Source organism: Protopterus annectens, chromosome 2.part0 (genome assembly GCF_019279795.1).
Source record: "Protopterus annectens isolate FY-2018-M chromosome 2.part0, PAN1.0, whole genome shotgun sequence".
NCBI lineage: Eukaryota > Metazoa > Chordata > Ceratodontiformes > Protopteridae > Protopterus > Protopterus annectens.
In genome coordinates, this window is record NC_056728.1 from 75704300 (window position 1) to 75728339 (window position 24040).

At 38.5% G+C, this 24040-nt stretch overlaps 1 long non-coding RNA gene across 1 annotated transcript in view; it reads right to left on the reverse strand.

The window, feature by feature from the left end:
- Positions 1-1830: 1830 nt before the first annotated feature.
- LOC122792968 overlaps positions 1831-24040 on the reverse strand; it is a 763898-nt gene continuing 741688 nt past the window's right edge. The window contains exon 4 of the long non-coding RNA XR_006363434.1: positions 1831-1971. This is a non-coding gene — a long non-coding RNA (uncharacterized LOC122792968). The remainder of the gene's footprint in view (positions 1972-24040) is intronic.

Consider the following 24040-nt stretch of genomic DNA (forward strand, 5'->3'; position numbering starts at 1 on the left):
TGTGGATGACACTACAGTCATGGGCCTCATCAGTAAAGGAGAAGAAAAAAAACTGTAGGGAGGGAGTGAGCTCATTGATTGACAGGTGTGCCAAGTACAACATCAACCTTAATGTCAATAAAACTAAGGAGAACATAATGGACTTCAGGAAAACACAATCAGCTCTTCCTCCTCTCATGATTAATGGCCAGATGGTGGAAACAGTAAAGAGCACAAAGCTCTATCTTGGTCAATAAACACTACTCATAAACTAAAGAAGGTTGGTTCATCAATGTCTGCATTTCCTGAGGAGACTGAGGAAAGTGAGTCTACCACCCGCTATCCTCTCCACATTCTATAGGGATACCATAGAAAGTATCCTAATGTGTAATTTTTCAGTGTAGTATGGGAGCTGCTCAGTTTCAGACCAAAAGTCCTACAAAGGATAGTAAAACTGGCAGAGAAGATAAAGGCTTCAAACTTTCAGCACTATAGGAGTTATACAAAGCAAGATGTCACAAAAGAGCTACAAAAATAATCAAGGATCCTACACACCCTGCTTATAAACTGTTCACATGCTTGTCATCTGCCAGAAGATGCTGCAGTGTGTGCTGTAAAACGTCCAGGTTCAGACACAGCTTCTGCCCTCAGGCAGTGAGACTTTTGAACTCTGGCAATAATCTCAGGGAAGCCAGACACTGACAAGCTATGGGACAGCCAACTTTTTGGTGCAAATAAATGAGAGATTCTAAACGTAAACAATACTTAGATGGCAATGAATGTGCAATGTTATACTAACTATAGCCTGTTATCCATGTGAGAATCACAGAGCAGTAGGAACTTCTGCAATAAGAAATCATTCAGCTGCTGAAAAATTAGCTAAGTTAAACTGTGGTAATATGTAGAACAACCTGTCTAATGTGAAATGATGAATATATGTCCATTGTATGTGCTATTGTATGTATGTATATGTCTTTTCAATTCAAGCCTGATGCACACAATTTTGTTTAGACTGTACTTGTGTAGGCTAAATGACAAAGTTTACTTTGACTTTGCTACTTCAGAGGTCAGAGCTCAAACACATCTGTAACTTGATGGCAAATCAATAAACAGTGGCTCATAGTGAGGAAAAGGCCTAAATATTAATAATCGCAGATCAGCTAACATGCTGGTATTTGAAGCAGACCGTCAGATTTCAATGCATATAAATGCAAAGTTAAGCACACTAACAGATGCAGATATTAGAACATTAATTATCCACTGCTGACCATGTGTTAACAAAATTATATATTTCAAAAATAAAAAGAATTATTCATTCTGACACTCTATAATTCATCAATTTTAAGCACAGTTAAATGTCAGTGATTACATAATCATGAATTTGAAAATGTACTCTGATGTAGGCAGGAGCTATTGTTTCTGGGTTTATAATAAACATTTCTTTAACCTTTAAGCAGTACTTTACTGATTTACCTTAGGTACCAGCCAGACCTTCTTTACCCAGCTTCATGCATATTTTTCCATTAGTCGCAGTGGTAGGCCCAAGCAACAAGTAATAATGAAGCATCAGCGAACTGAAATCTAAAACTATCACAGGAGGAACCCGACTTAACCACTACCAATGAAGGTTAACACATTTTGTATGAAATGTGCCAGATCATTGTTATTTTCATTTCACTCTGCAGCAAATCTGGACAAAGAGCAGCACTAGAAAGAGCATTGTTACAGGTTTGTGGAGTAGGACAGAAGCTAGTGGATACAACATATGTACATATTTAACAAGCTGGATCAGTCAGTAATAGAAGGGATGCTATGGCCACAGATACTAACAGGAACAGTTTCTTACCAAAATACCTGGTGATACTACGGTCGTGCTTCACTCTTCATTAAGCTTCTGGATGTCTTCATCCCTGCAAGTCTATGGACCCTTAGAACACGTCCAGTGCAAAGTAGTAAATGGCATGTCCAACTTAAGTTATGGCTGGTCAATTCCTAAAGAATAATAAGAAATGCCAAACACTGAGTCAAAGGAACACTCAATAAACATTAATATACTAAAAAGGAAATGTTTTTACAAGAGTTGTCAGATTCTTCCTTGGTTAATTGTAACATTGTCACTGTGAATATGGTTAGACATATTCTTGCTTTATACTTACTAGTAAAATAAATCTTAACTCCATACATCACCAAATCACTGCTAGAGGTACAGCAACTCAGGCACTCTTAGTTTTGAAGTGGCAAAGTTTTGCAGCAGATAGGACAAAATCCATGAGTGGCAAAGGCTTGGAACTTGTACAGCCTGCAAATAGGAATTTGGCCATAGTCAGGCAAAATAAAATAGCGATATTACAAGTCACAAAGTAAATTAATGGACTTCCACAGTGAGGAAAACAAGTTACTAGTGGGGTCCAGAACTGATTACTATGGCCATCTAATACTCATGTGAGTAGACTGCAAAGGCAAAAGAGAAGGTATGTTTTGCCGATAATACTATGTTCTGTACCAGAATAGATGTATGACCTAAGGCTGAAAACAGACTTGGCAAGACTACTGAAAGCTAAAAGGTGGTACTCAGGCAGTCAACCAAAGGTAAAAACAGACAGAGGGCAAACCAGGGAAATAAACAAGGTTAACTATGAGTATGGATAGGTAGTATTACTATGGAATGCAAAAAGCTTGAGAAAGATAAGCTCTAGGCAGTGATGCTGAAGAGAGGCATGGATATTGCCGGAATCTCATATACATGCACTGCCACCAACTGGGTGGGACACGGAAGTGCTTGGATAAAACCTGTTCAGAAATGGCAGAAGGTAGGGATGGAGGTGGAGTGGTGAACTCCATAAAGATAGGTATCACATGAGAAGTCAGAGAGGAGGTGGGAAGCCATACAATGAAGAGAAAGTAAGGGGAAGAGTCAGACAAATTATGTAAAAGACATTGTAATAAGACAGTCAGATAAGGCAGACATGGTGATAATTACACAAATGTTACTCTCTTGTCACCACTCCTGAGAGGTGTATGGTAACATTCACGAAATAGTAGATGCAGCACCATGATTAATGGTCTGTTCAATGGTGCAATATCTGAAGAAATTTATAGTTATTTTATTGGTGACAATTACCTGATACCTTACCTATATGGGGTTGCCAAGTTGCCAAAAACTTGATTAATCATCCCTTTGGGTTAAGAGTGACAGTTTATAGAAGTACAGTAGAGAAACAGCAAGTAAAGTTCTTCCTAGCAAACAAAAAGAGCATTGGCGTAACATCCAAGAATGCAAAACCATCCACAGTGTAACAGCCTCCCCACAGCATAAACCACTGATGGCTACAATCAGCTGTAAGTAGTGGTCAGAGAAAGCACTACGTTCAAAGACTAGGCTGAAGACCTTCACGTTGACATGGCCAAAAGTGCTCTAGTCCAAGGAAATGCTTAGGTCTCCAGCTCCTCAGGTAGAGGGGGAAATATGTGCATTTGGAAAAGAATGGCAGGGTCTTTACATAGCATGCGCTGGGACTATAGAACAGATATAGGAAGGTTTGTCTCAAATAAACAACTGGTGCAAAAACCATGGACTGAAACTAAATGCCAGAAGATGTATTACTGTATCCGCTGGGAAATCCTCTACTCCAGGGAATGGCCACATTGGCTATATAGATTCACAGATTCATAGATTGTTACTAGGCTAATGACCTGGTGGGCCTTTCTAAGCCTACCCAAGGTTTCCTGAAAGAATAATGACATCCTATATCCAAACAGGACATTGAGGGCCAGGCATTTATAAGCTACCTCTGTCCATGAGGGACATGGGTGACAAGTCTGTTGTAAATTTCCTATTCCCCATCCACTGGTCTAGGTTGAGCTTAAACTGATGAACACAGCTTCACATGTATGGGAAGCCTGTTCCACAGAAAGGGCAGTCTCTGGGAAACATCTCTATCTCCAGCATGTTCTGTTTAAGTCACAAACAAAATTCAGGTCCTTAGACCTTGTATTTCTGGCACTGTCTGACTTACGAATATACAAGAGATTTTAAAGTGTGGGGTTTGTGGCTGCCTTGTAAGCCAGTCATAGATCACCAATCAATAATCTCTAGGAGACTGAATAGACGGATAGGACTTTAAAGCACTCTGCATAAGGCAGGCTTGTTGTGCCTTGTATACTTTTTGTAAGGAACCTCTGAGGGACTTTCTTACAATAAAAGTTGACCCAGTTGTTTAGAATTTGGGACCTTATATGCACAGTGACCTAACTTTTGACTAATACGTGTCCATTATTGCAAGAAAGTCCTTCTATATTGTGCAGTTTATAAACAAAGGGATTGTGTCTAGATCTAGGGTGTCATTGTTCCCCTTTACTAAGCACTCATTAGGTTGGTCATTGAGTATAATGCCCCCTTTGGCATGCAGATGTCCAGACACAAGCAACAACTGGAATACCCACAAAGATACCTTGCTAACAGGATACAAGGCCTAAACATGTCCTACATGGACCAACTCAAAGCCCTGTCACTATACTCAGCATCCTACAGACTGATAAGAGGTGACCTGTGTCAGACATACAAGGCATTTTCACACCCAATACTGATTGATTTGCTGCACATTAGAAATAATGTCTAGGCATCTAAATGCCTGCATCAACAACACAATGATTTGGCAGGACAGATATAACTCTGAGGAACCTTTGCTCTGGAACAGACTCCCGATCCCCATAAAGTAAAGTTCATCCCTGACCATATTTAAGCGCAACCTGGGTCTATGGACCGAGTTAGCTCCTAAACGCATTATCCCATGCATGGGTCCTCTCAAATTATCTTTGGTATGATCCCAGTTATTCTCATTAAGAGTAATATATAATTGATGACCATGGGATGGATAAGGCCAATCTCTAACCAAATGGAACAGGTTAATGTGAGCACAGAAAAGGAAATGTCTAGGCTTAAAATGGTCTGCGAGGGCAGCTGTGCTAGTACTTGCCTATGAATCTATAAGATGCAGCTGATCCAAGTATGGAAATAAGGCACATAAGGACATCTGGTGGTGGAACACAGAGGTCAAGAAAGTTATCAAAAGAAATGAATCCAGGAAAAAGTGGGAGACAGAAAAGATAGTCCAGGCTTAGATGGCACACTGGTTGGCCAACAACTAGGCTAACAGAGCAGTCTCAATTGCAAAGAACAAGCGAGAGGCACTCTACCGGTTTCTAGAAAGTGACTTGGCAGATGGTAAAACTGTCAGGTGATAAAGAAGACAGTCGGACACTATTAATAAAGGATACCAACAGCAACCTGCTAGCAAGTCTGCAAGACATCAAAGGCAGATGGTAGGAGTACTTCCTGCAACTTCTGAATAAAGAAAACCACAGAAGCTGCACTGCCACAGACATAGCCTATGAAGAAAGGAGAAAAGCCCACCCTAGGGGGAGAATGGCACTGAGGACAATTATGTGAGGTTACAGCACATATAATAAAAATGCTGGGAGAGTTGGAAAAGAAATGCCTCTAGAGGATACGTACAGCAGTACGGACAGAAAAGCATATCCCTTAAAGCTCTGATAGCTGGGGCTTCACATGTTTAAGCGACATTGTGAGGTAATGAGAATGATAATATTCCTACAGACTTTTTCCCATGATCACTCCATGCGCGAGTAGTTCAGTTATGCAGAACTGTGTCTCCTAGATACTATGTTTACTTTAACAGAATTACTTTATTAACAAAGAGTAAGTCAGCAGTTACAAGCTAGTGTCATTATTAAATGTAGAATATAAAATTATTGTGAAGCCCATCTTTAACTGGATTTTAGATCTGATGTTTAACAATTCATTTCCGTGCCAGGTCTAGCAGACTCAGCATCTAATAATTTACTGTAATCAATAATTCACTGGATTACTCAATAATGGGTCAGTTATTTAATCACTGAAAGTTTTGAAGCTTTGAATTCAGTTAACTGTCAATATTTATTTCATGGGTTAGATAAGGATCTTAACTATGTAATTAGTATACGTAAACAATTATTTTCTAATATTAGGATCTATATTTAGAGGAATTCTTCTAGTCTAAACCTCTATTTTTATTTTTATTTTGCAGTTTGATAACCAGGCAGCTGAGCTGGTCTAGTGACCCTTTAAAGCCATGACCTGGGTAGAACTATATCCACAAGGATTACAGCAGTGCAATTTGATATATAAAGTATCAATTTAAATAGTCAAGTTTAGAATGTACGGATATCGATCTCAAGCCAAACGAGAATGTGCAAATAAGTTCACCAAAATTATCCACAGTCATAAAAACTTACACTTACCTCCAAACTGGAAATATGCTACAACAAAATTTCCAGATTTGCCACCAGTGCCAAATCCTCCTCTCACCATTGCAGTTCCCTTCATTCCTTAAACTGGCTTGAACTACCCAACCTACTAGACTTTCACCAATTAACCACAGTCCACAAATTATTATTCCAACCCTCAAACTGCCCCGCACTATCCAACATACTGCAACCATATTCCCCCCTTAGACCTCTTAGATCTTCTCACCAAAACCTGATCACCATTCATAAACCTAAGCGCCCAGCTGGCCAGCTTCTCTTATCCTTTACCCTAGCAAAAAAATGGAATGTTCTGCCCTCCATTCTAAGGACCTGCTACAACCACAGTAACTTCAAATCTCAACTTCATTCCTACCTCTACCTAAACAGGAAATGCAACTGCACTCTTCCACCCTTACCTCTCAAACTCTCCTCCCCCTTCACTCCTGGCTAACCTCTCACCTTCCTAACCTCACTCTCAATTACTAATTCACTCATAACTAAATATTACTTCTAGCTATTATACTGTATTCTCATTTATCTCTTGAACTAAATTGTAATTGTATTGATTGTTTATTTCTTGGAAAATGAACCATACTGTATGTATTTTTTACTATCTTTGAAAAATGTGTATCTAAATAAACTTTATTCTGTGGAGCTTTTCTCCCTGGGCCTCCACTGAAAATGGGCCCCCTAGCCCAGTGGACCTCCCCGGTAATCAAACTGAATAAATAAATAAATAAATATAAATAAAAACAGATGCACTTAAAATCATTTTGTAAGTGAATTTTTCTTTAAGGTTTAATGTGTTTCAATGTTTGTTACAGACAGAATTCAGGTAATTTGATATTTATTTTCTTGGAAACAGAGACTGGGACAATATACTATTTTCAGCAGAGGCCTGGGGAGAAAAGCTCCACATTGACATAATATAGTTACAGTTAACTAAAGTTATTACAAAGCCCAATACAGAAAAATAGCATATTAACCAAGTAAAAATTAAGCTTCAGCTCATACACTGTGAACCTCCACATACAGCAAATATTTGGAAAGCTATAGCAAGATGAAAGAGAACATTGTCAACAGAATATTCACAAGCTGCAGTTCATAAAGATGACATTAAACACACTGAGCACACTCTTTGGAATAGAGATGACTAGATAATATAGTTTGGGAAAAAATATATTTGATCTATATCTCAGAAATAGATTTTACTAATTCTTTCTCTCTAAATATTGTCAAAGTATGCTGGCGGTGGAAAGAAGAAAGGACTAGTTCAGCCTAGGGTTTTACAGAGCAGAGCCTGGCTTTATTTAAGTAGCCTGAGTAGTAATTTGAAGATGGAGAGGTTAGAGGTAGATATAATTTGCAGAGGGATAGAAATCCATTTTTTAGCCACAGAACTGGAGTACAGAATTTGGTCATAGGATATGTGGAGTTTAAATATGCTGACACGATGATAATACCTCTTAAGAGTACCTCATTACAAGGAACGTTCCTCATTTTGTGCCTTAAAAAGTCCATGTTCCTCAAAGTTCCACATTGAAAAGGTCTGTAACATATTCAGTGTTAGGAATTTTTTTAACTGATATCCATGGTAAGTAGTACTGAATCATATTAATTCATCTAAAGAACATTTTATACATATAAAACAGCCTATTTTAACCATCCTGTGACCTTCCCAGTTGAAGTTGTTAGTAAGCTGTTAGAAGGTGTTCCACATTTGGCCATTTGTTCCACATTGTGAGAGGCAGTGTTCCTTATTTAGGAGATAGAAGGTTGAGAGCTATGATGATGATGATGTTCATTAGATCGAAGTTGTCTATGAGCAATAGGAATAAAAGCAGGGCAGTCATCGACTTTGTGAATAATGAATGCATCTAGTAATAAGCTATACATAATGTAAGTGTTGAGGTAGTTCAAACCAATTCAAATCCTTAAGGGCAATACAGTGGTGGGTGCAGTATTGTTTGCTGGTGGCAAATTTTGCACATGCTTCCAGCTTATTTTTAACAGTAGCCTGAAAGTTGGTTAGGATGGGTGCACTGTATTAGAGAGATGGGACAAAGAATGTAATAGTAAGTGTGGTCTTGGTGATGATGTTAAGGAAGAGTTTATACCTGTAGAACACTCATAATTTTTGGGAGTCTTTATGATATTTTTGCCATGCAGGTCACATTTAAGATCCTCATCTTTAAATCACTCTAACAAGTTTGGTATGGGAGACTACTTCAATTTCAGTTTTATTTAGTGAAAAGATTTTGAAGATCACTTTATCAGGCATATGAGATTTGCTGGAAAACATAGCAGTAACTTTTTTTTAGGTTTGGGAAGTAGCTGGCCATTATGGAGCAATTTCTCAACTGAGGAAAAAGCTTTGTACGTGATACAGAGGAGCTGAGGAAGTTATTAGATGCACATAAGAGTAGAATCACCAGCATATTGTATAGGAGAGGCTGGACCTATAGAGATTTATTCAATGATAAAGATATTAAAGAGGAGGGGACCAAGAATAGAACCTTGGGGTACACCATGAAGTCCTGCAGGAATGGTGAGTGAGTGTTCTTCCATTTCACAGACTGGAGTCTGTCAGTCTAATAGTTATGGAACCACAGTAATGAAAAGAGGACATTCCAAGTTTAAACAGTTTATACACGAGTTTAGGATGACAAACTCTTGTAAGCTTTTGACAAGTTAAGAAACAAGTTTGCCCAAGTCCCTGTATTTGTTTATAGTGTCAGTGAATGATAGGAGGGCAGTAGTTAGACTGCGTGTTGGGCAGAAGCCATAATGGGTGGATAAGACCCGCTCTTGTAGAAGATTTTGGAGGAGTTGCTTATAAATATATCTTTCAAGAATTTTTGAGAGAGAGGTGATATTCCAACAGGCCAAAATTTAGAGACTTCAGCCATACCTCTCAACTTCTCAGCAAAACAAATCTGGACAGAGTCACAAATAACGGGGGACAAAGGACCAAAAATAGGGACACATTTTCAATATTGCTCTTATAAACTTAGAACATTGCCAGAATAACAAGGTTTCCGTTAGCATGTATTTTCTGAAGGATATGAAGTCTGAAACTCAATTGTCTGTCATTATTTAATGACTTCAATCCCCAGTTAGTTATTTACCAAAAAAACACACATTTTATGAGGATGGCACCAAACATACGAGCCAAAAATCTGGACATTCTTTATAAATCTGGGCAGTTGAGAGGTATGACTTCAACTGAGATCCCACCTTTTTTTAAAGAGGAATAATATAGGATTTTTTCCATAGTGAAAGGAACATAGGATTCAGCTACTGATCTGTTGATAAACACAGAGACTGGGTATATGGTATGGCATTAGCAGCTATCTTTACGTATTCAGGCAAGAGGTTTTCAGCTGCAGTGGAGCAAAGTTTTTTTTTTTTTTTTTTGTCACTGATGTGGACACAGGTCCTAAATGGATGCAAAGGGTGAATTAGGTTCAGATGGAGATACTGTTGGGAGTGTAAGGGAAGTGGTATTATCTATGCAGAATGTTGGTTTTGGTCTAAACTGCATGCCGGATTACTAAAATCCAGTGTTATTGAGGGGGTGGTAGAAACACTGGATGGAGGTGAAGAGTTTTTAGTTACAGATGTAACGCTTTCTATGAAGTATTTATTGAGTGAGGTAGCAATTTCTAGTGGAGAGCTATTATGAGAAGTTGTAGGTGGCTATAATAATCTTCTTCTTCTTTCGGCTGCTCCCACTAGGGGTCGCCACAGTGGGTCATCTGTTTCCATTTCTTCCTGTCCTCTGCATCTTGCTCTGTCACACCAACCACCTGCATGTCCTCTCTCACCACATCCATAAACCTTATCTTAGGCCTTCCTCTTTTCCTCTTACCTGGCATCTCCATCCTTAGCATCTTTTTCCCAATATACTCTGCATCCCTCCACAGCACATGTCCAAACCAACGTAATCTTGCCTCTCTGGCTTTGTCTCCAAACCTTCCAACCTGGGCTGATGCTCTAATATATTTATTCCTCATTCTGTCATACCCAGTGCAAATCTTAACATCTTTAACTCTGCCATGTCCAGCTCTGACTCCTGCATTTTTGTCAATGCCACTGTCTCCAACCCATATAACATAGCTGGTCTCACTACCCTCTTGCAGACCTTCCCTTTCACTCCTAATGGTACTCGTCTGTCACAAATCACTCCTGACACTCTTCTCCAGCTACTCCATTCTGCCTGTACTCTTTTCCTCACCTCAATTCCACACTCACCGTTACTCTGAACTGCTGATCCCAAGTATTTAAACTCATCCACCTTCGTCACCTCTACTCCCTGCAACCTCACCATTCCTCTATCCTCCCTCTCATTCACACACATATATTCTGTCTTAGTCATGCTGACCTTCATTCCTCTTTCCTCTAGAGCATATCTCCACCTCTCCAGGGTCTCCTCCACCTGTTCCCTACTCTCATTACAGATCACAATGTCATCTGTAAACATCATAGTCCACGGGGACTCCTGTCTGATCTCGTCTGTCAACCGGTCCATCACCATTGCAAATAAGAAAGGACTGAAGAGCTGATCCTTGATGTAATTCCACCTCCACCTTAAACGCATCAATCATTCCCACTGTAGACCTCACCACTGTCACACTACCCTTGTACATATCCTGTACCACTCTTACATACTTCTCTGACACTCCCGACTTCCTCATACAATACCACATGCTTTCTCTAAGTCCACAAAGACACAATGCAACTCCTTCTGACCTTCTCTGTACTTCTCCATCAACACTCTTAAAGCAAACATCGCATATGTGGTGCTCTTTCCTAGCATGAAACCATACTGCTGATCACTAATCATCACCTCCCTTCTTAACCTAGCATCCACTACTCTTTCCCATAACTTCATGTTGTGACTGATCAATTTAATCCCTCTGTAGTTACTACAGCTCTGCACATCACCCTTATTCTTAAAAATCGGTACCAAAACACTTGTTCTCCATTCCTCAGGCATCCTCTCACTTTCCAAGATTTCATTAAACAATCTAGTTAAAAACTCCACTGCCATTTCATCTAAACACCTCCATGCTTCCACAGGTATGTCATCTGGACCAACAGCCTTTCCATTCATCTTCTTCATAGCTATCCTTACTTTCTCCTTGCAAATCCATTGCACTTCATGATTTACTATCCGTACATCATCCAACCTTCTCTCCCTCTCTTCTCTTCATTCATCAGCCCCTCAGAGTACTCTTTCTATCTGCTCAACACACTCTCCTCGCTTGTGAGTACGTTTCCCTCATTATCCTTTATCACCCTTACCTGCTGCACATCTTTACTAGCTCGGTCCCTCAGTCTAGCCAATAGGTACAGGTCCTTTTCTCCCTCCTTAGTGACAACTCTTCATACGCCTTATCCTTAGCCTTCGCCACCTCTCTCTTTGTCATGCACCTCATCTCCTTATACTCCTGTCTACTTTCTTCATCTCTCTGACAATCCCACTTCTTCTTCGCCAACCTCTTTCTTTGTATACTCTCCTGTACTTCCTCATTCCACCACCAGGTCTTCTTGTCCTCCTTCCTCTTTCCAGATGTCACACCAAGCACTTTTCTAGCCATCTCCCTTACTAGCCCTGCTGTAGTTACCCAGCTATTCAGTAACTCTTCACTGCCACCCAGTGCCTGCCTTAACTCTTCCCTGAACTCCAACTCACAATTACCCTTTTTCTATTTTCGCCATTTGATCCTTGGTGCTGCCCTCACGCTCCTCCTCCTCTTCTTGATCACCATCATCCTACAAACCACCATCCTATGCTGCCTAACTACACTTTCCCCTGCCACCACTTTACAGTCTCCAATCTCCTTCAGACTGGCCCTTTTACATAAGATATAATCCACCCTTGTGCATCTTCCTCCACTCTTGTATGTCACACTATGCTCCTCCCTCTTGTTAAAATAAGTATTCACCACAGCCATGTCCATCCTTTTCACAATTTTGCTTAGCACCATACCTACCCATCACTTCCTCATCCCCTCTGTTCCCTTCACCAACATGACCATTGAAATCTGCTCCAATCACCACTCTCTCACCCTTGGGTACAGTCATCACCACTTCATCCAACTCACTCCAAATTTTTTTTTCTCATCCATCGCACACCCAACTTGTAGAGCATATGCACTAACAACATTCATCATTACACCATCAATTTCCAGCTTCATAAGCATCACTCTATCTGACACTCTTTTCACCTCCAAAACACTCTTAGCATAGTGTTCCTTCAGGATAACCCCTATGCCATTTCTCCTCCCATCCATACCATGATAAAACAATTTGAACCCGCCTCCAATACACCTAGCCTTGCTCCCCTTCCATCTGGTCTCTTGCACACACAATATAGCAACCTTCCTTCTGTCCATCATATCAGCTATCTCTCTCCCTATACCAGTCATACTGCCAACATTCAAAGTTCCGAACCTCACTACCACAGTCCTAGCCTTTACCTGTCTTCGGGCATGCCTTACCCCTCTTCTCCTCTTTTGGCCAACAGTAACCCAATTTTTGCCAGTACCCTGTTGGCTAACAGTACTGGTGGTGGTCGTTGTTAACCTGGGCCTCGACCGATCAGGTATGTATATCTGTACTGTTGTCCACATGTACGATTTGGCAAAATTTCACGCCGGATGCCCTTCCTGATACAACCCTCCTCATTTATCCTGGCTTGGGACCTACACAAAAAAATGCACTGGCTTGTGCATCCCCAGTGGCTGGGTTTAGATGGCTATAATATTGATTTTTTTTTATCAAGGTTAACTTTATTTTTTATACTACGATTGCAGAATTCTTTGTAAAGTTGCAAGTTACAGGGAGTTTTAAGTTTAAGCCATTCTTTCCAAGTTTTGTCTGGGTAGTAATCCGGGTGCATGATTAATTTTCACTTTTTTGCAGAGGAGACTGTCTGTTTAAAATATTTAAAATAACGTATTAAAAGTATCAACAGCCTCATATGCTGTGAGTGTTTTTAGGGCACACCATTTGAAGGTTTTCACTGTATTGATAAAGTCTATATTGAATTTAGAAAGGTTTTGGGTTGTTTTAAAGTGGTTGAGTGTTAGGTTGTTGGGTGGTATTTCTATGGGTATAAGCTGGAAGGTGGTCACTAGGAGTTTGGATAGGTTCCAGAGTTTGTAAATTTACTAGGGTAAGAGACCAGTATCCAGTCTAGAATTGAACCTTTTACTATTGGCATTATTATATCTAGTGTTTGTGTGTTAAGTTCTGTTTAACAATAAAGGTCTACACTATCTGAGGGGCAATGATGTAAGCTTTTGCCAGTAAATATTTACATCACCTAATATGTTTTTTTTTTCATAAGGTATATAGTTAGTTGCCCAGGAGAGGATTTGTTTTTGTTACATTATTTCCAGGTGGGATATACACTAACAAAACATCACTGTTTTTTATTGTTAAGATTTAGCAGTAATGCTAGTATTTTGGCATTTTTGAACTTTGGTGTGTTGTGTGAACAGGAAGAGAGATTTTCTGAACTTGGATACATTGAAGCTATCCTTCCTGATTTCTTGTGGGACCTATCATCTCTAAAAATACTGTAGCGTGGAGGGAGTAGTTCAGAATCTTCAATGTTAGGCCTAAAATAGGTTTAGGATGGCAAGAATATCAGAATTATCCTGTGATACCCAGGCATGTAGCTCTGTAATTTGTTAGAAATGCTAGAAAGGTAGCAATGGAGTCCTCTTCCACCCATTTTTTTATTTAGTGAATCAATACCAATACTAAACAAAATAAAGTTAGTGGATACTACCAGGATATTCTATATGGCATGCAGTGGGTTATCTGTGTAACTTATATGGATAATCTACTTCTGATTTAGTTACTTCTGATTCTCTGCACTGTGCAACATTAAAAATGTAATTCCAGCCTTTTTTCAACTTACAGAATATACATCTAAATTCTAGGCTTTCACATTAACAGCAATGACATGGACTGCAGTTGACTAACAAGTGAACTAGAATAAATATCAAGTCTCAGTTCCTTGACAGACATAATTTACTAATATTGTCAATTCTGCTGCACATAATGAGAATATGCTAGTCAGCAATCTGGAATATCCTATTAAAGTCTACCCCTCCCTCTCTTTCCTCTTCCCTTTTCTACCTCTGTCATGTTTGAATTACTCTGAGATTCCCACTCTAGCACTATTTCCTGCAGTCCAATCCATGAATCCACAATCCTCTGGGAGAAGTACTTCAGAAAAACAGAGCAGGCAATTCCGCTTCCTGCATCCTTCCTTCCCTGCTGTCCTTACTATTCAAGCTGACCTATTCACATCTCTAACAGTTTCTGTACCTCAATCATGCCACCCATCTTCTGTGGTCCCTACAAGCATATCAACAGCTCTAGACTCCAGTCATATCCTTTGTCCTTTATCACATGCACCTTTCCAGTGACTTTCCTCTGGAATCTTGGCAGCATATGGGTGTCCCCTTCTTTTTATGACCTCCAAAACTTCACCAATAGCTCACGTGTGACCTGACCAGAAACTAATACAAGAGGATCATTACCACTCTACTTATGTAAAGTATGTCTCTGTGGCTACTCCCCACCATTCTGCTTACTACCCCTCAATCTGTCTCTAGTGATCCAGCCAAAGTTTAATCAGCACTTTATGCCCCTTTCCTTTATCAATCCCACTCCCATCAGAGTTGCTGTGATAGAAGTGCAGTACTTAACTTCAACCGTCTTGTCTCTGTCCATCTGCAAAGTTTTTCAAAACCTTTCCACAGACTCTTCACTCCCTACTACTACAGCAATCTCTCTCTTTTCAGAAAAGAGGTTGAGTCTGTTTTTATTCCCTCGCATTTATAAAACAAAAAAAATGAAGGTTGCTAACATGTGGACTACCCATGCAGATATTTTCCCAATCATCATAACATCTCGTACCCTTCAAACATGCAGTGACCTCCCCTTTATTCATCCTATTTACAACCTTTCCAGTTTTCCTAAAAGCCACAAGTACAGGTTCAATATAAAGGCTTTGGTAAAGGTCAGGTACTCTAAATCTATTGGTAGTCCACTGGCAAATATAAATGCAACCTAGTCATAAAACTGGATCAGGTTTAACTTACAGCTCCCTCTGGTCATAAACCTATGGTGGTTATTGCCCCGGAGACTGGCCTCTCTTTCCTTTACAATTATCTTCATGACTATTATTTTTATTTTAAAATATAACACCTTGTCTCCTTTGGGCCTTAATCTGGAATGTAACTGGAGGTTATTAATTTAATATGTAATAGGATGATTATTTAATTGTTAAGTGTATTTAACCGAAGGTGCATTTTTAGTAGTTTGTACTCCTTGAAGGCTTTGCCGAAGCGCTGGAGAGTGATTAAAGTCTGGTTCTTTGGTTCCTGCTTGTTGTTGTTATTTTACATTTACTTTATTTAGTAGTATTTTATTTTGTGACTTTTTTTTGATGCCTAGTGAACCTTCTTTCAACATACCTAGAATTCTCAGAAAAGATGCACTGGATAATACTCAGAGGAATTTGGATAATTTTATTGTGCATTCAGACACCGGTAGCGTTGTTCCAATGACTGGTGCTTGTGGAAGAAGTAACATTGCATCTGGTTCCAGTAATTTCATGGATAAATTTAAATATGAGAGAAGAACAGAACAGAGAATCAGTTTGCAGCAGTTGGTGAAGCTAACACGTCTACATCCTTACTGGGTGAGTCAGGTGCTCTTTTGGACAAACTTGAATATTTACTACATAAAGAGACTGCAAATTATTTTAATATGTTAGGTCTACAGAGAAATATAGACCTTGATATCACATCTAGTGGGGTTGTGAGCCTTGAAAACCTCCTCCACCTCTTTGGATATGTCTGATGAAGTGGAGGGTGAATTTTTTCCAAAAAATGGTTAGCCGCTGCACATCGTTGTGCTGTAGAATGGATTTCCATTCTGTTAAAATGGGACTGTATTAAACAAAACAAACTGAGGGGTGAGATTAAAAGTACACATAATAATTTGGTTAAGTTGCTTGCTCCTGGGCACTTGGAGAGACATTTCTCAGACATTAATCAAAGATTAGGAAAGCATGAGCAAGAATTGATTGAACGGAAAAGCACTACGTTAAAAAAAGACTTGAAAGACCATGAGGGAGGCCGTGCTTTTCTACGGTATGAAAAGGATCGGTTTAACCATAAAAATGGCTCTGGTTCCTTTAAATAATCTCCCTTATCCTCAAGGGGCATGTCATTTGCATCAGACGTTTCTGGCGTATCTACTGAAGGAGAAAGAGAACAGTTTCCATGCTTGACAGTGGCCCAATATCCCTCAAAGTTAAATACTGACTTTCAGAAAGGGAATAATAACAAAAACAAGAAGAGGGACATAATGACCGCAAGAGAGGGAGATTCCAGTTGGAAGTTAACAACAGCCGTGACGGCGCCAGGAATTACAAGAAGAGTAAATGGTACTCAATTGATTTTGAACTCTATAATACACAATATTTCTGGTGTATCTTTGTCTGATACTCAAGTTAAAGTGTTGAATTATGTTTGAAATATATACCAACAGTGATGTCTCGCCTTTATGAGTTAAAGTGTGATGTATTTAGGTTATGTTAGTGCATTTTTTTGCTAACAGCAATGAAAACGTTTTGTCTAATGAATATTTAAATGATAGTAATGAGGAAAGCTTTTATTTCTGTTTATCTGACCCAGGGGAGACTGTTGCTTTTGATGCTGATATTAATGCATATAGTTTGCTCTATACTAGTAAAACAGAGTTTAAAAGTGATTTTATTGCACCATATCAGCACGAAACAATCAAACATTTTTCACAGATGTTGAATTTTGCTATAGAGGATGCTTATAGTAGTTTCATACAAAATAAAAAGGATGTGAAATACAACTTAAGTGTTCAAGAATGGAAAGAAATGCATTTTTAGCTAGAAATGAAGAAACAGTAATGAAACCCTCTGATAAAGGGGGCAAAATACTTATAAATGTCGAACAGTATTTTAGTATGTGTATGGCACATCTGAATGATCAACACACATATAAAATAGTTGTATTAATGAGTATCAAAAAGCTATTGAGTAGTTTAAGCTACTTATTGAAAAGGGTGTGAGATTAAAATATTTTTCTCGTGCTGATATGAAAAGGCAATTTAGACTACAGGACAGTGAGTTGACTATCTTATCCTGCCTGCCTAAAATTCATAAAAATAGTGCCAACTCTCCAGGTAGGCCTATAGTTTCTGCAAAGAAGTATTTTTGATCTAAAATTGGTTTATTTTTACATGAATATATGTTACCTTATGTGGTGAAGTTGCCCTGTTATATTAGAGAGAGTTCAGATTGTTTGACAAAATTGTCAGGACTTCAGTGGTCCAGTGAAATGTTTTTTTAGTTGTGCTGATGTTGTTAGTCTTTATACAAGTATTCAAAGGCAATTTGGACTAGAAGCTGTTAAATATTTTATAGGTGAAAACCCTGAATCATACTATATTAAGGAACTATTAGATTTTTGCTTGAGTAATAATTTTTTTTTATATTTAATGAACAAGTTTACAAGCAAATACAGGGCACTGCAATGGGGGCATCTTTTGCTCCCATGTATGCCAATTTGATGATGGGGCTATATGAATTAGAATATTCATATCACAATACCTTCTTTAAGGAAAATATCATTAAATATTTTAGATGTATTGATGATCTTATTTTTATTTGTAAAGGAGGTTTGGGTGAAATTGATAAGTTTGTTGCGGAACTGCAGAATAACAGATTTAAACTTTTTTTGATGGCCTACAGGTAGGCAGGCACATTACATTTTTGGATCTGAAATTAATTTTGGAGGAAAATAATGTTTTACGAACAACAGTATATAGAAAATTCAAACATGGCAGTCCATATTTAGAGGGGCACAGTTGCCATCCTATACATACTATAACTTCTCCCCCTTATGGAGAGTGCTTAAGATTAAGAAGATTGTGCAATAATGATGATTTCTATAGGGAAGTGGATCTAATGTATGCTGTGTTTACATCTAGGGGTTATAACAGTCATTCAGTACAGGTGGCAATAGAGAAGGTTATAATTGATTCTTCTGAAAATGCTAATTATGAGTGTGTTAGTAAATCATACTATAAGGCAGGTAAGAACAATAATGATAGAAGACAAATATATTTTGTCTCAACATATGGAGCCTTTAGCACCATTTTGACTACTCTGGTGAAGTACTGCAAATATTTACTAAATTCAGCGGATTTAGCTATTTTAATTCCCCCTAATTTAGGTATTTCCTTTAGAAGGGGTCAAAATTTAAAGGACATCTTGGTGCATAACAATTTTAAATTTCCTATTTGTAGTAGAAATGTTAGAAATGTAAATATGAGGGGTACATACCCTTGTGGCCCTTTTAAGGTCTGTAATTATGTGGTTAGAACCTTTACACATATAAATGGACAAGCTTACTATCCCAATGAAAGATATACCTGTGAGACTGAGGGCATAATATATGCCCTGCAATGTCCTTGTGGTCTTGTATACATAGGAGAAAGTAAAAGGAAATTTAAAGTAAGGCTTCAAGAACATGTTAGGAATATTATGAAACAAAAAGAAGAGAGTCCTGTGGTTAAACATTTTATGTTATTGCATAATTCGAATCCTGAAGGCTTAAAAGCCACTATTTTAAAAAAAAGTTTCAGCTGTTTTTTATTCTGAATATTTGTATAAAAAGAAGCTGTTACATAAAGAAAGTATTTTATTTTAAAATTTAATACATTCTCTCCTTTGGGCCTTAATCTGGAATATAATTGGAGGTTATTCATTTAATATGTAATTGGATGATTGTTTAATTAAGTGTATTTAAGTGAAGGTGAAATTTACAAGTTTGTACTCCTTGAAGGCTTTGCCGAAGTGCTGGAGAGTGATTAAAGTAGTTTTTTGCTTCCTCCTTGTCGTTGTTATTTTACATTTACTTTATTTAGTAGTATTTTATTTTTATGACTTTCCCTGTTATTGCTAATAGACTAAAATGCATGTAGTTCCCTGGTTTCTCTACCCTTTCACATTCTACAAGCATACTATATTTGCTGTTCTCAAGACAAAAGTCACTTCAATATTGACCAGCGATCTACTGAAGATCTGTGCCAGGATATCTACCAGCACTCTCGGCATATTGCCAAGAACATTGACAGGTAACCCAACTGGTGACTCTGCTTTCATCATAGATAAAGCCAGACAGTTTTCTTTTCACATCCAGTTTCTCTTTCATTCTCTCTGTCTTGGTATCTCTGCTTCCTTGCCTGACTTTCTGCCACTACCTTTCAACAAACTCCTTTGCGTCCTTCCCCACCTTTGTTGACCTGTTAGCCTCATGGAACTATGCCACTCTCACTTGTCCTCCATACTCTCCCTCATTTATGCCCTATACATTTTCTCTAATTGTTAGCTAGCCATTTCACCTCATCCTCAAACTACTGTCTGAATACTCAATTTCTGACCCATTCCCATAGCTAGTTGTCTCACTCAGTTTGTTCCCAGTCTCCTAAGTCATCTCTGCCCCCCTCACCCATCTTAACAAAATCTAAACCTTAAAATCCCATATCAACATCCTTCAGTCTGTGGTTTTGTCCTTCGCAATCCCTAAACCAAACAGTGATATGATCATTGTTAGATGATGATGCCTTTACTATGCAACCATGATCCTTCCACTTTATCATGCATGGTACAGTCCTGTACCAGCTGGCTAAACTTTCCATGTTCCAATATTTCAAATCAACACTCTCAGCATCTTTGCTTAGAAGCTTAGAGTGTCTCAGGTGCTCCTGGCAGACTCAGATTCCCAATGAGCAATACCCACTTCCTCTTACCCACTTTGTTATTCACTCCAGTACTCTCTCACCCTACCCCTTGATGTGTCTAGGTGAATTACACACTGTACCATTCACCAAAACTCTGCCGTTCCCTTATGTTAACTGCCTGGGGCTTCCCTAAGTTCTGAGCATGCTTGTTCCTTAAGCTGCTTCATACAGTGCTATTATTACCACTTTCTTACCTTATATTTAATGCTGTAGTATTCATAATCAAGACACAAACTGTCATAGGAGAACAGATTTTAAGTCAATCACCATAGCCCCTTAGTTATGGTTACTCAGCCACATGGCCATGATTACCAGCCTGCCACATGGCCACGATTACCAGCATGACAAGAGGGTGACTTGCTAACATCTTCAGATCACCTTTTTGACTTCATATGATGAAAGGGGGGGATCTAAACCAGTTGACATATCCTTAGGTAGGGCCAGATGTTACCCCAGCCTGTGAGGGGGAAAGAATTCCTTGGTTTCTGTATGATAGTTTACTGTATTCTAGGGGCTAGTGACCATGAAACAAAACCACACTTTTGCACCAAGGGCAGCATAAGCTTTGGCCTTTCATCTTTAAATGTCATGATTAGGTGTGGTACTAGAAAGTACAGTGAGAAAGTGTACAGGAAACTTCCTTTCTAGTGGAGAGAGAATGATTAAACTGTCAACTTCTATCTGACCTACTGAGCAAAACAGGGATAGAGAATGTCAACTGGTGAAAAGTTTGATGTCCTAAGTGCCCCATCCTGGAACAGTCTCACTCAAACAATCTCCAGAATCCTCAAGTCTAAAAAAACTACTAGAGATGCAGATCCTGGGATTCATCTAAATACTTCTTCCTCTTTCCCAGAATGTGAATAGCCATAAGGGGGTCATTTTCATTAATGCAGTATCCCTCACTACAAGAAGTGATAACGCATGTCTCTCCATTTAAGAACCACACAAAAGACTGGATGTTAGATCAAAGATGAAGGCTTAAGGCCTCCATTCCTCTTCTACAGTCTGCAGGACTAGCAGCACTGTTCAAAGCTCCGTGCGGCCTATTTGGAACGCCCCGTCCCAAGGGTCCACTTGTTCTGAACCATAGAAGAGTTATATATGGCTTCCCACTGCAGGTAAACTGACCAATGCCAGAACCATTAACAGGTTCTGTTGCAGGAGGGGAGACTCCAAAGGTTAGTGCAAGGGTCTGCCTCCATGAGAACATCTAGGCGTAATTATACAATAAAAGTAAAATATTCAAAATATGCATGTGAATTGAAGAAAGCAACAAGCATGCCAGTTGTAAATTCATCATAACTCTGTAAAAAATTCAAAAGTTGCAACTGCCATTTTCTCTGTTAAGAAAACAGGAAACATAAAAGTAAAATTAAGTTACAAAATGTTCAAAAAACTACCTGAAAGTCTGCCAGGACATCAGGTTTTAACAAGCATCCTCTCATAATCAGTAGGCTAAATAAACCAAGCAGAACCATAAAAAAGGAAAGGTGTCACAAACTAAACTGCATTGAACTCAATATACCCACTAAACATATGCCCCAAACATGTAAAGTACATTAGGAAGCTTTCCACAGCTGTGGAAGATGGTGGAAAGATTACTAAAACTTCCGAGATACAATGATACTATTTAAAATAAGCTTTCTCTCTCATTTTTTTAAACACTGGCTTGGCAAATTACCTTCAATTCTGTTATTCCAAGGATCACATTTATAGTCTTAGCATTTCAATGTGCCCTCATATTCAACAATATAAGTATTACACATTAGTTAATATTACATATGTTAATTATATAATCCTCTGAGATGCTTTTTTCTGTCACAAAAGATACGCAAGCCTATGCAACATCTGATGTACATTATATAGCTATTTGAAAGAACCTGCCTTAACATTTTTGCAGAAATCTTGATCTACAGAATTAAATTTCAAAATTGGAGTTCTATGAATGGACATGCATGAACTGCAAAACACAGCAACAGACAAATTTGGAGCCTTGGCCTTTTTTATTAAATCAAACATCCCATTTTAAGGCAGTGCAAACTCAGTATTATACTTGTTTATCCAAGTTTGGTGTGTTTGGGGAGGGGAAAAGATGTCTCACAATACTAGGGGCTTTTTTGAATATCAAAAGTTTTAGCAGAGTGTAATTTCAGAGGAAATATTTGAAAAAGTATTTGTGGAGAACTTTATTCCTTGCAATCAAGCCAACACCCTAATGTACAAATTAGGGATAATTCTATCTAATGCTGTTAATTGGAAACTCCTAAAGTGCCCCCCTAAAGAGATGGACATACACAGTTTTCTAGGTAAATATGGAATGGAAGTAGACTGTTAGGACTATACAAAGAGTTGGTATTCCACCTACAGCACATCTTTGGGATGGAGGAAGAAATAAGAGTATTTGGAGAAAGCCCAGGTGAACATAGAAACAGCATGCAAAGCCCATGTAAGAGACACCCCAGTAAACAACTGGTTCACAAAACTTGTCACTGTTGATTCTGCATGTTATTTAATATATGATTTTAACCATTTAAGTGAATTGATCCTCATACCCCTTTCAGCCATGACCGAGACCTATATCTCTCAACCTCTTCGAGCAAAATATCTGGACAAACGCCCAAAAATAGGGACAGATTTTAAATATTGCTCTTACAAACTTAGAAATTTGATAGAATAACAGGTTTTACATTAGCATGGATTTTCTGAAGGATATGAAGTCCAAAACAAAAATGTCTGTCATTAGTTTCTAACTTCAATGTTTAACGATTTGCCATTAATTTGCCACAAAAACCACAATTTTATGAAAAACGGACCACAGATATGAGGCAAAAATCTGGACATTCTGCGAAAATCTATACAGTTGAGAGGTATGCCCAGATCACAAGGACATGAGCAAATACAATATGCATTTGCACAGTTTAGAGTAGCTAATCAATAAGCATGTTTATAGCAGAATCTGAAATGATTTACCTAGAGAAAACTCAGGCATCTATGGGGGGAACATGGAAACTCTGCAAAGGCAGTGAGTGAAGTTTAGCACTGACCGCAGGATTCAGGTGCTACAATGCAGGCATCTTAACAAGCAAGTTACATTCTGACATTACCCACCAGAGTGTAACTTGCTTGTTAAGTTACCCACCAGAGTGTAACTTAACAAGCAATTTACACTCTGGTGGGTAATGTCAGAATGTTACATTTGTATGGCACTGTACAAAATAAAATATACAAAACACCTATCTAGTTACACAGGAAAGGGTACAAATTCAACTAGGAGCATATAAGCATCAGATCTGTTAAACCATGATCTTTTAATCTCTATTTCAGCTTTTTTCCAGCAAAGATAATTGCTTTAGAAATGTTCAGCTACAAATGTGGATATCAATGAGCTCTGTAAATATGAGGTACCCTGAAATGCAAACGTCCAACCAGTCTACCTTCATTATATATCTTTTAAGATTAGACCTTTGTGACAGCACAGTTTTAGGAAACAAGCATAGGAAATCTTAAAATTCAATTAAAACCATAAAATCTTGTAATACAGTGTGTGCCAGTACGTTTGCTCTAAAAGCTTTTTTGGGAGTCGTAATGTGTGAAAGAAACAGAGGAAAAAAGATTATGAACAACAAAAGGCTACCTGTCATTAGCATGCCATACTGCAAATTAATCCTTTAAGAAACAATTTCTCTTTTCTCATGGATACCTCATAATGAGACTAGAACAAACACATTAAGCATGAAGCAAGGAAAACGCAGATCAGCTATGGCATGGTCGGCCACATGAATTAAATCCTTATACAATTAAAATGAATTACTTAATATGAAGATTCCATTTAATTTCTTTGAAAAAAATGCATTGTATTTAAGGCCTTTCACTGAGG